Here is a 14,393-nt window from a genome sequence, read left to right as displayed (position 1 = left end):
ATAAAAAAAATATATAGAGATTGACACGTATAATTAGAAGATAAATGATGGCAAGATGAATAGTAAGAAAGTGAACGAACCCACAATATTTAGCATGCATGGAAAAATTCACAAAAAACCCACGACTTATCTGAGCATCAAAAGATAATTCACTATACGAAAATAGGAAGATATAAAGTAACCAAATATATTAAGGGAGAGTATTACATATATTGATTCTCACTGTTAGAAATATACTTATAAATTAAACAATACAGAGTAGAATAAAAAGAAATAGTGAATTTATAGTAGAAGCAGTGGATAAAATACAAGGGTATGGTTGACAACAAGGCTTTATGAGTATGGCTTCTAGTGTGTACGCCTTTATTAAATGCCAATCACCAATATTTATAGTTTAAGAATATTTTAGAACACCATCATTCTTGTATGAACATTCTTGTAGCCATGAGTTTCTAGAATTTCAATGAATCATATCTTCTCGTTTTCAAATGCCAAGAATCTTTTAGATCATTATTGTAGCTTGCATGATTAAAGCAAGTAGAAAAATCTAGAAAATTAAGTTCACTACAAAAAATCTATAGAGAACAAGAAAGCAATAATAACCATACTACATGTATGCGAAAACTTTATTAAATCCTCTACATAAATAATGGGTCTATAATATTAGGATCATATCCAAAAATTAACCTTAAACAAGTTAACTCGATTAAAATTAATGGGTAATTAAGACCCCATAGGAATAAAGGAACGATAAGGGTTTATGGTCCTATGGACAATTGGACCCCAAGTGTCCTCAGTGAGGATTGTATCTCACAATCTGATACGGTGACACAACGTACTAGATCAAGTACTACCACAACGAACAAGTCGATTTCCATTATATATTTAATAATGCGATTATTGTTATTGACTACAGTTCCAGCCTTCGAGGCCACAATTGGCTATAAATAAATGATCAACTTTTGTACTTCTTATTACCCCCGAGAACAACTTAAAGTAGTCGAGTTAAAAATGGCTTCCTCAAAGGTTTTTCTAATTGGCACCATTTTTGCTGTTCTTTTTCTCACTCCTTGCGTAGTTTCAGCTCGTCAGATGGCTGAGCCGATCTCAACTCAAAAGACGCGTAAGCTTCTAATTCTTTGCTATGTCATTTACTCATGGAAAACATATATATATATATATATATATATATATATCTTCTTATATCAAGTTGTTTTTCTTACCATTAATTTTTTTTTTTTATATTTTATTTGTCGTTCTATTCAATTATAGCATGTATTGATGGATTAAATTAACAACCTCTGTATCTAATTGATCTTCCTATAATTAAGGGTGCTGATATATGTAGCCCCTAGGGCTATATAAGCATAAAATATACTTCTTAAAAATGAAATTCATTAAATATACTTCTTAAAAATAGAATTAAATTGGAAATTTATGATTAAATTAAATCCTACAGAATAATCTATTACTTATTATATAAGTACAAATATATGTTTCAAAACTTTATCAAGTAGGATCTTTTTATATACATAGCTTGAGAAATTTTATAAATATATTGTATTGAAAATCATACAAAACTACAAAAGTAAAGTAGGACAATAAATTAGAAGTGGAAGAAGTATGTCAATTTGTACAAAGAGAAAATATATGCCTAAAAAATTTAGAGCAACCAATATAATTATGGGCATGATACAATGGTTGGTCATGGGAAAAGTAGAAAAGATAGTTGTTAAAGAAAAATAATGACCACCATTGACACGAATCTGCAACCAATTATTATGTTCTTATAACTTACAAGTACTATGTTTCAAAATAAAGCAACTCTTATTAAATAATTAATTAATTAATTTTATATTCAATATTTGTACAACTCAAGTGCAATTTTTAATTAATATCTCCAAATTCTTATGAGAAAAGTTAAATACAGTTGATAATTGAACAATATACGTTGTTTTGTTCAAGGGATTTGAACAATATACATAGTTTATTGAGTTGCACCAAGAAAAGACTTTATTTTAAATTTTTTTAAAAGAAAATTAAATTATATTGAGTAGAATTGAACCAATCAAGAAAAACTTTAGGTCTTTAAATAACTTTTTGAAAAATAAGAATTTCTGATCAAGGTTTTCTATATTTGGATACATATTCTAAAGTCTAATAAATTTTTGTGTCATTAATTAGTAAGCAATGCAAAGAAATTTAGGTTAACAAACCAAAATACAGATTACGGAGTATTATTTTAATTATATTGAACTTTAAAGCTTAGATTTTTTTTTCTACAATTATATCCAAAACCATTTATTACCCCCGTATCATTATAGATTTTTTTTTTTTTAAGAGTATCATTATAGATGTTTATTGCAAACTACTCCATATATTTCGTATATCTTAACATGTGTATTTGCTTTGCAGAATCTGGGATGCAGCGCAATGGTAGACCTATTTACTATGGTAATCCACCTAGTTACGGTGGTGGTTATGGATCTAAACCTTGTAAGGGATGTTAAATTTATACAACCTATGGCTCATAATGTTCTATATTACACTTTGTTTATCCTACAACATTTACGCCTTTCAACTAACTTTCTTATATTCTCCCACATTTTTTTTTTCTTGTACTCGTGATCTTGTTACACTTTTAATAAACTTCTTCCTTAATTATGGCCAGTTGCCACATAATATGTGCAAATGAATAAGTGTTAAGATCTGTTGAAACGGAGTTAGGATTAGTAACTAAAACAAATAATTAAGCGAGTGATTATAGTATGTATAATATTACACTTTATTTACGTTCGTCTTCCAACGTTGTATGGTTTTATTAATTATGTAGTATTTCTCATATTTGTATACCTCTCCAACTTTTAAAATATGTCACAATGCCTTGGTGGCTCTCTAAAAAGAATAAAAAAAAATGTCAAGAAAGTCTCCTCATTTTATTTAAAGGCAACATTTTTAAAAGGCAACATTTTTTAATAGATAAGGCAACAATTTTACAATGCGTGGTTCAATTCCTGCAGGCGAATGCACAATCCGCATGGTGCATCCCTTCCAAAATAAAAAATTAGCAGAAAGAATATTTGTATAGAAATGTAAAGAACATTTAATTAATACGAAAAGAACATGTAATAGAATTGTAAAGAACATTGTATAGAAATGTAAAGAACATTCAATTAAAGTGAAAAGAACATGTTATAGAATGTTAAATAATGTTCTTTATCTTCATGTTCTTTAATTGTCAGTATAACGTACTTTTATTTGTGAAATAATGTTAGTTGTTTATTTTGAAATGTTCTTTGAATTTTGGTTTTATATTATGATGGTTGAATAAAAATAATGTTCATCACATTAAATTATCATTATAGGTGATCAAAAATTCGAGTCGGGCCAGGCCTTAACATAATATCTCGTGCCCAAACCCGGAAAATATAGCGGGTTTTTCGGGCTTTTTTCGGATCGGGTTTGAATTTTTAACTAAAAATGCATTTTTATGTTTGTCCAAACCCGCTTAATTTTCGAGCCAGATCGGGCTAGGCTGAAGTTGACCACCTCTAATTATCATGTTCTTTATTAATATTATGGATGTTCTTTAGATATATATATAAAGAACTTAAAGTTTGATTTTTTTTTAAAAAAAAAATAGCTATATGTTCTTTACAAAACAACTATATGTTCATTACAATACAACTATATGTGATATTCTTCATAAAATAGCTAGATGTTCTTTATAAAATAATTGTATGTTCTTTACTGAACAATTAAATGTTCATTCCGCCTTTTTAAAAAGAAAACGGATGCATGGAGCATTGTGCATCCGCCTCCATGAAAAAAATTTCAACAATTTTACAAAGACAACAAGTCAACAAGTAAAAATTGTTGAACATTAGAAAACAATTCAAAATGTGTGTACGTGCTTAACAATCTTATAGTAAGATGTGGAATTGATATTGAATCAAAAGGGACATGGGACATAGTAAGAACTTGTATATGGCTCATGGAATTTAACGAGAAGGACAAAAGCAACCACGGTTTTTTTTTTATCAATGATGATGCATGGTTACAACCCATTAAAATCCGTAAGATTGATAACTCAATGTGGTCAGTAATAACGAAAAGAAGGTTTAAAATTGACAGTATGAAATTGAATCACAAATACAATTCCGCTTTGTATATTATTGTGACTTGTTTTATTGCAATCGAAAATAAAGACATACATCTTTGTTTGAAACAAATCAATTCATTGATAAAAAGCCATCCGACATCTACAATTGAAGTTTAAATTAACAAATACATAATATTGTATCAAATTAGGATTTCCTTTCATCAAAGCTACGATAATTGAAAACATCTTGCACTGTGGTACATCTGTCGCACATATCGTTGGAATATATAGTACAACACTTTTGGAGAGACGACCTAACGATTTGTTGTCGCCGTAAGGATGCTTTTCATCTGATTCGCTTGAACGCATTTGAAAGGTTGACAACCGTTGCGATCCCGAACAAATCTTTACCAACGAACTAACAATAGGGCAAAAGATGATTACGTGTTTGATAAACCCTAACACACACAAAAACCCTAAACAAACAACAAACAACAAAATTAACAAAAATTAACGATGTCACCATAGGGAAATGGACGAATATCTACACTACTCGTGTAGATTTATTGAAAATGAAATAGCAAAACAAAAGAAAATTAATTAAATAGCCTTTTGAATATATGTGTCACTTATTGTAAACTAGGTTAGGTCCCGTGTAATGCACGGTAATATTCAATAGCTGTTTTAAATTATTGCTCTTAAAAATAAATTTATTATGAAATAGTCTATTATTAGCCGAATAAATATTTTAAACTACGCATATATTTCTATATATATGCGGTATATTTCACCAATACATTTATATCATTTTCTTCTTTTTAACCAAATGAATATGCTAAGACCCTATTCACTTCACCTTAAAAAAAAGTAATATTAAGTAAAAATTATTTCAGTTCAGTAAAAATAAGTTCAGTTCAATAAAATTAATATCAATTCAGTAAAAATAATTTTAGTTCAATAAAAATATGTCCAGCTCAGTAAAATTTAGTTTTCTTAAAGAAGAATTATAATAGAAAATCAGTAAAAATAGTTTCAGTTCAGAAAAAATAATTTCAGTTCAATCAATTAATTTAAGTTCAGTAAAAATAATTTAAATTCAGCAAATATAATTTTATTTCAGTAAAAATAATTTCAATTCAGCAAAAATAAGGTGAAGTGAACGGGGTCTCACAATATGTATTTAACCCATACATAGATCTCCTTTTTACTGTAACAATTTATTCTAGATCTCCTTTTTACCCACTATTATTCATTCTCTTATACAGTATTTTTTCAATAATTAGCTGGTAAAAATATTTTATCATATCTTTCCTAGCAAGCTTTCACACATAATTATATACAAATTTTTTTTTTTCAAAAAAATCATTGTTATAAAAATGGTAGAGTTGTACATAAATGTATGTACTGTAACAATTTATGTTAAGAATTTGATTTGATTTGATATTTTTACTTAAGTTTATGGTATCATTATATATTGTGATATGATACGTTAAATCTTTTTTTTATTCTTTTATTTATGTAAATATTTTTTTTAAAAAAAAAAAGAAAAAAAAAACATAGAGACACACCAGAAAATTACACATGTCATTTTTGGTGTGTCTTTTAATATATAATTATTGATTATTGGTGATTGTCTTTTAGTATATAGTTATTGATGATTTTGCTAGTGAAAGCAAAATTTCAAAATTTTATTGCATTATAAGAAACGAGCGACTTATAGAAATGAGAATCGCGGCCATAAAATAAAATTAGATAACTAATAGGAGTATTTTAAATTTAAGGCACATTGAATACATGTAACAGGACTGCATATGACACTTTATTTGGTACGAAATAGTCTAGTCTTAGGTTCAAACTTTTCAAACATTAACGCAATGAAAATGTCTAATTTTTACCTAAGATAATTAAAAAAGACAAAGTACACGTCAAATATCAAGAATTTTAAATTGATCATACATAGTTTTTCAATATAGTTATTCAGATAAACGCTGGATGATAGCGATTAGTGACTTGCGGAATAATAATTTCTTCCAAGAACTAAAATAATGTATACCTTAGTTTTAAAATGGTACAGTAGGTTGAATTTTATTACTTCATATCCTTCATATGTACAAATAAAAATTTCATGGTTTTGTCACCTTCATATATATATATATATATATATATATATATATATATATATATATATACATACATATATACATATATATACATATATACATATATACATATATATATATATATATATATATATATATACATATATTGAAAGATTGTCACCTTCATAGATATAATTCAAATCAATATAACGATGAATATATTTTTTTTTGTATTTAACGAAATTAAATAAAACAAAAAAAATTAAATAAATGATAAAAGGATCTTGCTAACGAACGTCCCTGGGTGTTAGATTAGCATTTAAAATATTTCCTAAAGTGGTACTCAGTGTATTGTGAAACTATATGTCAAAATTACACGTTAATCATTGTAATTAATGTCATTTTAATTTGATGATTCTACTTTTATTTACCTTATCGAACGTCACAGGACATTAGTTGGCTAAAAAAAAATACAGAAGAGTAATGCAACTAGGCTTTTTTTGGTAAGGAAAATGTGGTCTACTAATTAAAAACATGTTTACAAGTCAATCTAATCCGACTTTCCAAGGTTAAGGCCCTATGAGAATGGAAAGAAGGGTAAGGACACCTCATTCCACAAATGCCCTTAAGGAGGATTGTATTTCATGACTTTGATGGCACAATTATTCTAAAAGCTATGTTCCTTTATTTATTTATTTAAATTAAATATATGGTCGACTGCAATCCCAATTTTTTAGGTCACAGACTCACAATTGGCTATAAATACAAGATCAACCCTTGAACTTGTATCACCCAAAAACAAGTTGTAATTGTGAATTAAAATGGCTTCTTCTAAGGTCTTTGTAATTGCCATAATTTTCACTGTTCTTTTTCTAGTCCCCAATGAAATTTCAGCTCGTCAGCTAGCAGAAACTTTCTCAACTAAAAAGACGCGTAAGCTTCTTATTCTTTGCAATGTCATATATAATGCCTTCTTAATCTATTATTTATTTGTTTTTTTGTTTTTCTCTTTTAAATCAAGTAAGAATATATATATATATATATATATATATATATATATATATATTACCTTGCATTTACTCGAGGCTTTGTCCTTTTGGAGAGCTCCCATTTGGATTCTCTATAAACGTAGAGATACCTTGAGTAACCTTCTATTAAATCCCACTTAATGGGATGTTTAAAGAGGGTAATTAACTCCTCTCAATATCTTATCTGAGGCTTTGTCCTTTTAGATTCTCCAACCTCTGATATTGTCCTTGTTTGACTATATATTCCATGGTTGTGAAAATCAGTTAATACATGCACAAGATTGCATTCAAATACATTAAAGCTAAACACATTCCTCTCTTTAGGCATAAGTTTATATGACTCCAACCTCTCACTCAAAAGTGCCTTTGTGAGCTAGAGTAGTGTGTAAACATTAGCGAATGTGCGGCAAATACAATTAGACATCATGATTGCGCCAGAATTTCGTTTTTAAGTTAGTGATTTGCAACAAGACACGTCATATTTGTTCAATTGATTATAAGATCAACTTTTCGACCTTATTGTTTCTTTCTTCCGTGTACTCTTGAAAACATCTTATTTTACAACAATTTATGCTTGCATGATACCAAACTTTTTATAATTTTTGCATATTGGCAATCAACTTTATTAGTGAGTGAAGTAACACAATGAAAAAATTAAAAGTATTGTAAGTAAGAAGAAAAAAGTGATATTGTTATACTTTAAAATTAAGGGAAATTCTCTGTTGTAACCACAAACTTTTATTTTTTTCTCAATAGTAAAGTGTGAAACTTTTTATTATCAATATCAATGGTAATCACAAATTAATATTACTAAGCCAATGATAACTTAAGTTAAACAGTTTATTAATTCTTTAACCATGGTTTAGCTATTGGACTGCGAAAAGACACAAATACCCCTAATCAATACTTTCTTCCTCCTTTCTCCTTCCTCCTCCGATCCCCACTGCACCTCCAGCCACCAGCCATCGCATCCCCCACCCCAGCAGACCTCCGCCCCCTATCTAGCCACCAACCACCTCCTCCCCCTGTCGCCGTCCAGCCTTCCCCACCTCCGGACTACCAACCTAGCAAAACCCCAACCCCCCATTTTTGAGCAAATCTAAGCAAAAACCCCCATTTTAGAGCAAATCTAAGCCAAAACCCCCCATATTCGAGCAAATCCGAGCCAAAACTTCCTATTTTCGAGCAAAAATCGACCTAAAAACCCCCTAAAATACCCTAAATCAAGCAAATAACGATTGGAAATTGCTGATAATTTTGCCCCAAAAACCTTAGAAATTTCAACCATTAATCATGAAAAGAGAGGGAATTAGGGAAGGAGATGGAATTGGGGAAGGAGAGGGAATCGTGGAAGGAGGGTAGAGGGAATTGGGCAAGGGAGGATGGCTGATTTTGGCGTCCCTGAGAAGCGGTTTTGGTAGTGATGAGAGGAGAGAGAGGGTGGGTTGGGAACGAGGGAGGGGTGCTCATTTTGGAATTAAGGTGTCGGTGGTGGGGTCTCCAGCGGGGGAATCGGTTGAGACGCCGTCGGCTGGGAAAAACTGAGCACCGGCAAGGGGAAGGGCGCTGGCGGTTGGCTGGTGACTGGGGAGGGTTTGGATTTTTTTGTCTTTTTTAAAAAAAAATTAAAGGGTAGTAATGTAAATTCATTATCACTTAACAAAAATTAACCCTGATTAATCACATAATGATGTTTTAATATCATTATTGTTACCCTTTGTTTAGTAATATAAATTCGTGATTATCATTGATATTCTAAAGTTTTAGACTTAACCTCTAAGAAAAAATAAAAGTTTGTGGTTAACAGAGAGAATTTCTCTAAAATTAATGAATTTTAAGTTTGAATCATTCTAAATTCATGATTTCTAACCATTTATTGTTAAAAAATGTGCATTGCAAATTATTCCGTATGTATATACTTTTCGTATTTTGACTAGTTTATTCATTTTATTTTTTACAGATACTGTGACGCGTGCTAGTAATCCTGTTAAGTACTATCCTAATCCACCAGTTCAAACAATTGCTGGTTATCCAACTGTTCCATGTACCGGGTGTAATCCTAATCCACCGGTTTAAACAAGTCCTGGGTATCAAGCTGTTCCATGTAACGGGTGTAATTAATGCAACCTCAGTTTCCTAATGTTCTTGATTTAGAGATTTCCGATTTCATACATGTTATATTTTTAATACACATTTATTTTTCCAATTTTGGTGAACCATTTTCGTTATACCCCACTTATTATTTCACAATATTTACAGTTTTACACCATTCCCTCGGTATTTCTTAACCGTCCGTCCATCCATCTTTTTATTACAGTCATCCATGTTTTTGCAGTATATCTCTTACTTCATCAATATTTTTCTTACAAAGTGTTTCAATATTTTGGAATGGAATTTGTACTAGAATGTAAAACAAATAGATAAGTGATACGTAATATTACACTATCATTTTAATTAATGTTTCTCCATCAAAGTTGTATGTCTTGGGTGTATCATGTAGTGTTTCTCACTTCTATATATTGATATCTATCTTGGTTTTTTGCATCATAAATAACATACAAGCTTCACTGTTTATGCTAGTACATAAACTTGTAACATCAGTTGTATTAAGAAAAGGAATACGTATATCAATATTTTATAATACTAAAACAAACATCAGTAATGACACGTGTCACTTCTGGTGTTGTTTTTTCCCTCCAAAATCCCCCCCCCCCCTTTTTTTTTTTTTAATTTCTTAATCTATCCATTGTTACCTAGTATAATTTATACACAAAATATACACTCATCGTATAATTATGATTTTTTTTATTCACATACTTTTTTTATTTGTAATAAAATATTTTCCAAATCTATTACTTTATATCTTATAAATATTACTGCGTATGCCATATCTTTAAATAGCACAATACATCATATATTTTATTCTTTATAATTAATAATATGAACTAGTATAGTACCTGTGTGATGCACGGCTTACAAATCTTGATACTTATATTCATTTTACAAAAATTTTAAAATAAAAATATTTAATGAGTAATAATGAATTTACTTATAAATATGTCTTAATCATATATTTTTAACCCTCAAAATAATGATGTACGAAGTACTACTTGAAAACAACCTTTTTTTATTTTAAATTGTATGGAAAGATTTGAAAAATGATTCAACTCAATGAACTAACAATCAATACCCAAATTAAGTCATATTTTTTCCCTTATTTCTACTTGCGCCACTGGCCACCTCATTTTTAAATGGGAGGATTTTTTTGTGTGGCTAGTCACACCGTGTGGTCCAGGTTACTCGAGTTACTCGGTCAGGGGTTACTCGAGTTACTTCTGACCGAGTAACCCCTTAAATAACCCCTGATCGAGTAACTCGTAACCCCTGACCGAACCCCTCGAGTAAACCCCTGACCGAGTAACTCGAGTAACTCATGACCAAGTAACCCCTCTAGTAATCTCTGACCGAGTAACCTCTTAAGTAACCCATGACCGAGTAACTAACCCCTGACCGAACCCCTCAACTAACCTCTGACCGAACCCCACAAGTAAACCCTGAATAAGTAACTCAGGTAACTCATGATCGAGTAACCCCTCGAGTAACCTCTTAAATAACTCATGACCAAGTATTTAACTAACCCTTGACTAACCCCTCAAGTAACTTCTAACTGAACCCCTCAAGTAACCCTTGACCAAGTAACTCAAGTAACTCCTGCCACACGGTGTGGCCAACCACATATAGAAATTTGCCTTTTAAATGACTATCTCCGTCCTCTAACCCAAAATATTTTTGGAAAAGTTTACCATTATAATAACAATATGATCATTATATATTGTACTTCGTATATCACAAATAATTTCGTATCTTTTTTTTCTCCTCTTTGGCCTCTAAAACACTTTAAGTTTAACATGAAACTTTTTAAAATGGGATTTTTGATCTCATCACTACTTACTACCTTAATTTTATTACATGATGAATTCACTTGATCATCACACACCTATTGCACCTTCTGTAACCAAAAATTACCTGTCTAAAATTAAAAGCTTAGTACGAAGTATAATTTTTTTTTTCTTCTAAAATTTTAATCTCGGAATGATGCTTACGCTTGTCAATTGTTTGATTATCTATCTTTTTTTTAAAGACATGCATATAAGAGATGCAAAAAAATGCATATCATTCTTACATATCACCTGTGACGACATATACAAAATCTACAACGTATTTTCTGTGCGGCTGGTCACGCTGTGTGACCGCTTGTCCCATATGACACTAACAAACTAACCCCTATTATATTGATAGAATAACTTCTAAGCCCATTTCACTTCACCTTATAGTTACTTAAATGAAATTATTTTTACTGAACTAAAATTATATTTGCTCGGTTCACTTCTAAGTCCTATCTTTTCAACAAATCTAGTGATTTTTGGCCACTTTGGATTGCATGTAAATGTGATAAATAGATCTAGATATCCATACCACATGTATGTATATATATAGCCATGGCATCCTAAAAATTTCGCATCATATATCTAGCACTATCAGTAAATGACAAAGATAAGACAATTGTAATCCTGTAGATTAAGGATCAATGTCTCCTTTCAAAACTGCATTAGCAAAATTCTTATGCAATTTTGACCTCAATTGTTTCCGATGTGTTCGAATGTAGTTAAATCTATTAGCCCCAATCATAGTGTAGACATTAGCTAAAAACTGCTCAAATAACTTTCTTGACATCAATAATATAGCAGCTAAAAAATTTCTCATACTCAATCTCTGCCTTTTGTTGGAAGAACTACTTCCATTATTATCCCTGAACAGAATTTCTACCCCATAACCATCATTGTCCTTAAAAGTAAAATTAGTTAACATCCTTTGACCTAGTTTTTTTTTACTAAATTGTAATATAAAGTTGACTAAAATATGTAGGATAGAAGTTTTTATTGGCTATAAAGATTATTATATAATAATAAATAGTTATCAATAGGATTTATGTATTTGTTAAAAAAAAAAGTTATTAGGATTTCTTAACAAATCATTGTAAGTTACGTGCTTATGTTTTCTTATTAGACCAATGATTAATTTTAATTGTGCCTAACAACTGTATAATAATGTGTATATTTGAGAATATTTCAACAGTTAGTACTTTTGACTCATGTAGGCTTATAGAAACAATATTCGTGACAAATCTAATTAGTAGGGTATATTAATGTTTAATTTAAGATCAATGTCATAACTTTAAAAATGATAGTCATAATTTTATGTCAATTGATTTTATTAGAATTTAATTATAATAGTATTTATATTTATTTAAATAAAGGCCTGTTCGCATTTACTGAACTGAACTGATTGGAGCTAAACTGAACTGAGCTTAACTGATTGGAGCTGAACAGACTGAACTTAACTTAACTTATTGGAGCTGAAATGAACTGATTGAAGCTGAGCTGAACTGAGCTGAGCTGTAATAAATATTTTATGTGAGAAGGAAATTAGGAGCTGAACATATTGGAATTGAACTAAACTGAACTGAACTGATTGGAGCTGAACTGAACTGAATTGAACTGAAATTAAGCTGAATTGAGTAGGCCCTAAATCATAGTATATTGGGAACTAAGCTAGTTTCTTAATTTAAATAGAATGTAATCTTAATATAATACGTTAAAGAGTTTTTTAAAAATTTAAGTTAATTCAAGCATAAAATATCCTACACATATGATATAAAGAGCTTATGAAAGGAACTACATTAAACTAATACAAACAAAATATGTTTTTTTTGTTAAAGATATAATATTTATTTGACAAAGATTTTATACATGTTTATTTACAATTGAGAAAGCTTATATAGTACTCCATAAAATAAGTACTTTACTAATATTTTCTTATGTAAAAATATGCAATAATATTTATGAAAAAGATTTTTGAAAAAAATACACCATAACAATTATTAGCCTAAAATAAAAACTATAATAAACTAAAATAGGGACATGTGTTATCTTTGGAAAAGATTATGTAGTACTCCATAAAATTAATTATTACGTAGTATAATATAATATTCTTATGTAAAAATATGCAATAATATATATGAATAAGATTTTTGACAAATATACACGTAATAATTTTTAACCAAAAATAAACTAAACTAAAACAGGGACACGTGTCAGCCATGGAGCTAGTGTACCCTGTTTTAGTATAGTATATAGATTATTTAAAATAAGGTAACTGTGAAACAATATTTAGAAAACCCTATGAATTTTTTATCATTGTTATTGTTATTGTTATTTTGTTCTTGCAATATTTTTCATTGAGAAATTTCAAAATTTTATTTTTATTAAAAATCTTCCTACTTCAGTACTAATAACATACGAAGTATTTCTTGGACAAAAATATAACATCATTCTATTTCTTTCTTGGCCAAAAATAACACTATTCTTTTTTCTTTTTTTTTTATTTTTTATTTTTAGCTAATTATTATATATTACTAATTTATGTTTTCCACTATTACAAAGTCTATTAAATGCAGAATAGTTTTAAGTTTCGGTGCAAATTTTCTCTTAATATTTTGATTAGAATCTCTTTTCTTAATATAAAATGGGAATTTGTTTTTTTTTAAGCAAATGTTTTAATTTGTTTCTCGCCTAATTATAATATATACGAAAAACATAATGGAATGAAGGGAGTATAACAATATAGCTTAACATCATAATTATTATAAACCCTAATCTATATATGCACTTTTTATATTATTTTTTTTAAATATTTTCATATTATTATATTTTGTTAGGGAAAAAAATTGACCAAATATCATTGAAACGGGATTATTATTCCTACTCATTGGGTGCATTACATAATTTTAATATACTCATGGTCTAATCAACTATTTTGTTATATTCCATGTTTAATTTTATATATGCAAAATAAGAAGAAAAAAAACACAATCTATGTTAAAGTTGTGTTTTGTCGATGACAGTTTTATATAATTATTTTTTTAATTGCCGTGCATGTCACGGGTCCTAAGCTAGTTGGTATATAAATGGAAGTTTAACGTGTGGATCTATTGAACCTTAGCTTAAAAGAATACGGAGTATCTTATAACACTCTTCCCATGATTGCACACCCCCACTTACAACAGTTGCAAACACATGTTAAAAGTCTTAAAAACCCTTGCCT

The 14,393-nt window shown here is 29.3% G+C and overlaps 2 long non-coding RNA genes across 2 annotated transcripts; both read left to right on the top strand.

Annotated features, from left to right (window-relative positions):
* The first annotated feature begins 962 nt into the window (after positions 1 to 962).
* LOC145579264 (uncharacterized) lies at positions 963 to 2,581 on the top strand. Its single transcript, XR_014099102.1, has 2 exons — positions 963 to 1,123; positions 2,416 to 2,581. It is a non-coding gene; the product is annotated as an uncharacterized LOC145579264 (long non-coding RNA).
* Positions 2,582 to 6,950: 4,369 nt separating this feature from the next.
* LOC145579263 (uncharacterized) lies at positions 6,951 to 9,708 on the top strand. Its single transcript, XR_014099101.1, has 2 exons — positions 6,951 to 7,134; positions 9,190 to 9,708. It is a non-coding gene; the product is annotated as an uncharacterized LOC145579263 (long non-coding RNA).
* Positions 9,709 to 14,393: the final 4,685 nt, after the last annotated feature.

This window comes from Chenopodium album, chromosome 14 (assembly GCF_948465745.1).
Source record: "Chenopodium album chromosome 14, dcCheAlbu1.1, whole genome shotgun sequence".
Taxonomy (NCBI): Eukaryota; Viridiplantae; Streptophyta; class Magnoliopsida; order Caryophyllales; family Amaranthaceae; genus Chenopodium; species Chenopodium album.
The sequence above is the reverse complement of the archived record's forward strand: the minus strand, read 5'-3'. Positions and strand labels throughout refer to the sequence as shown.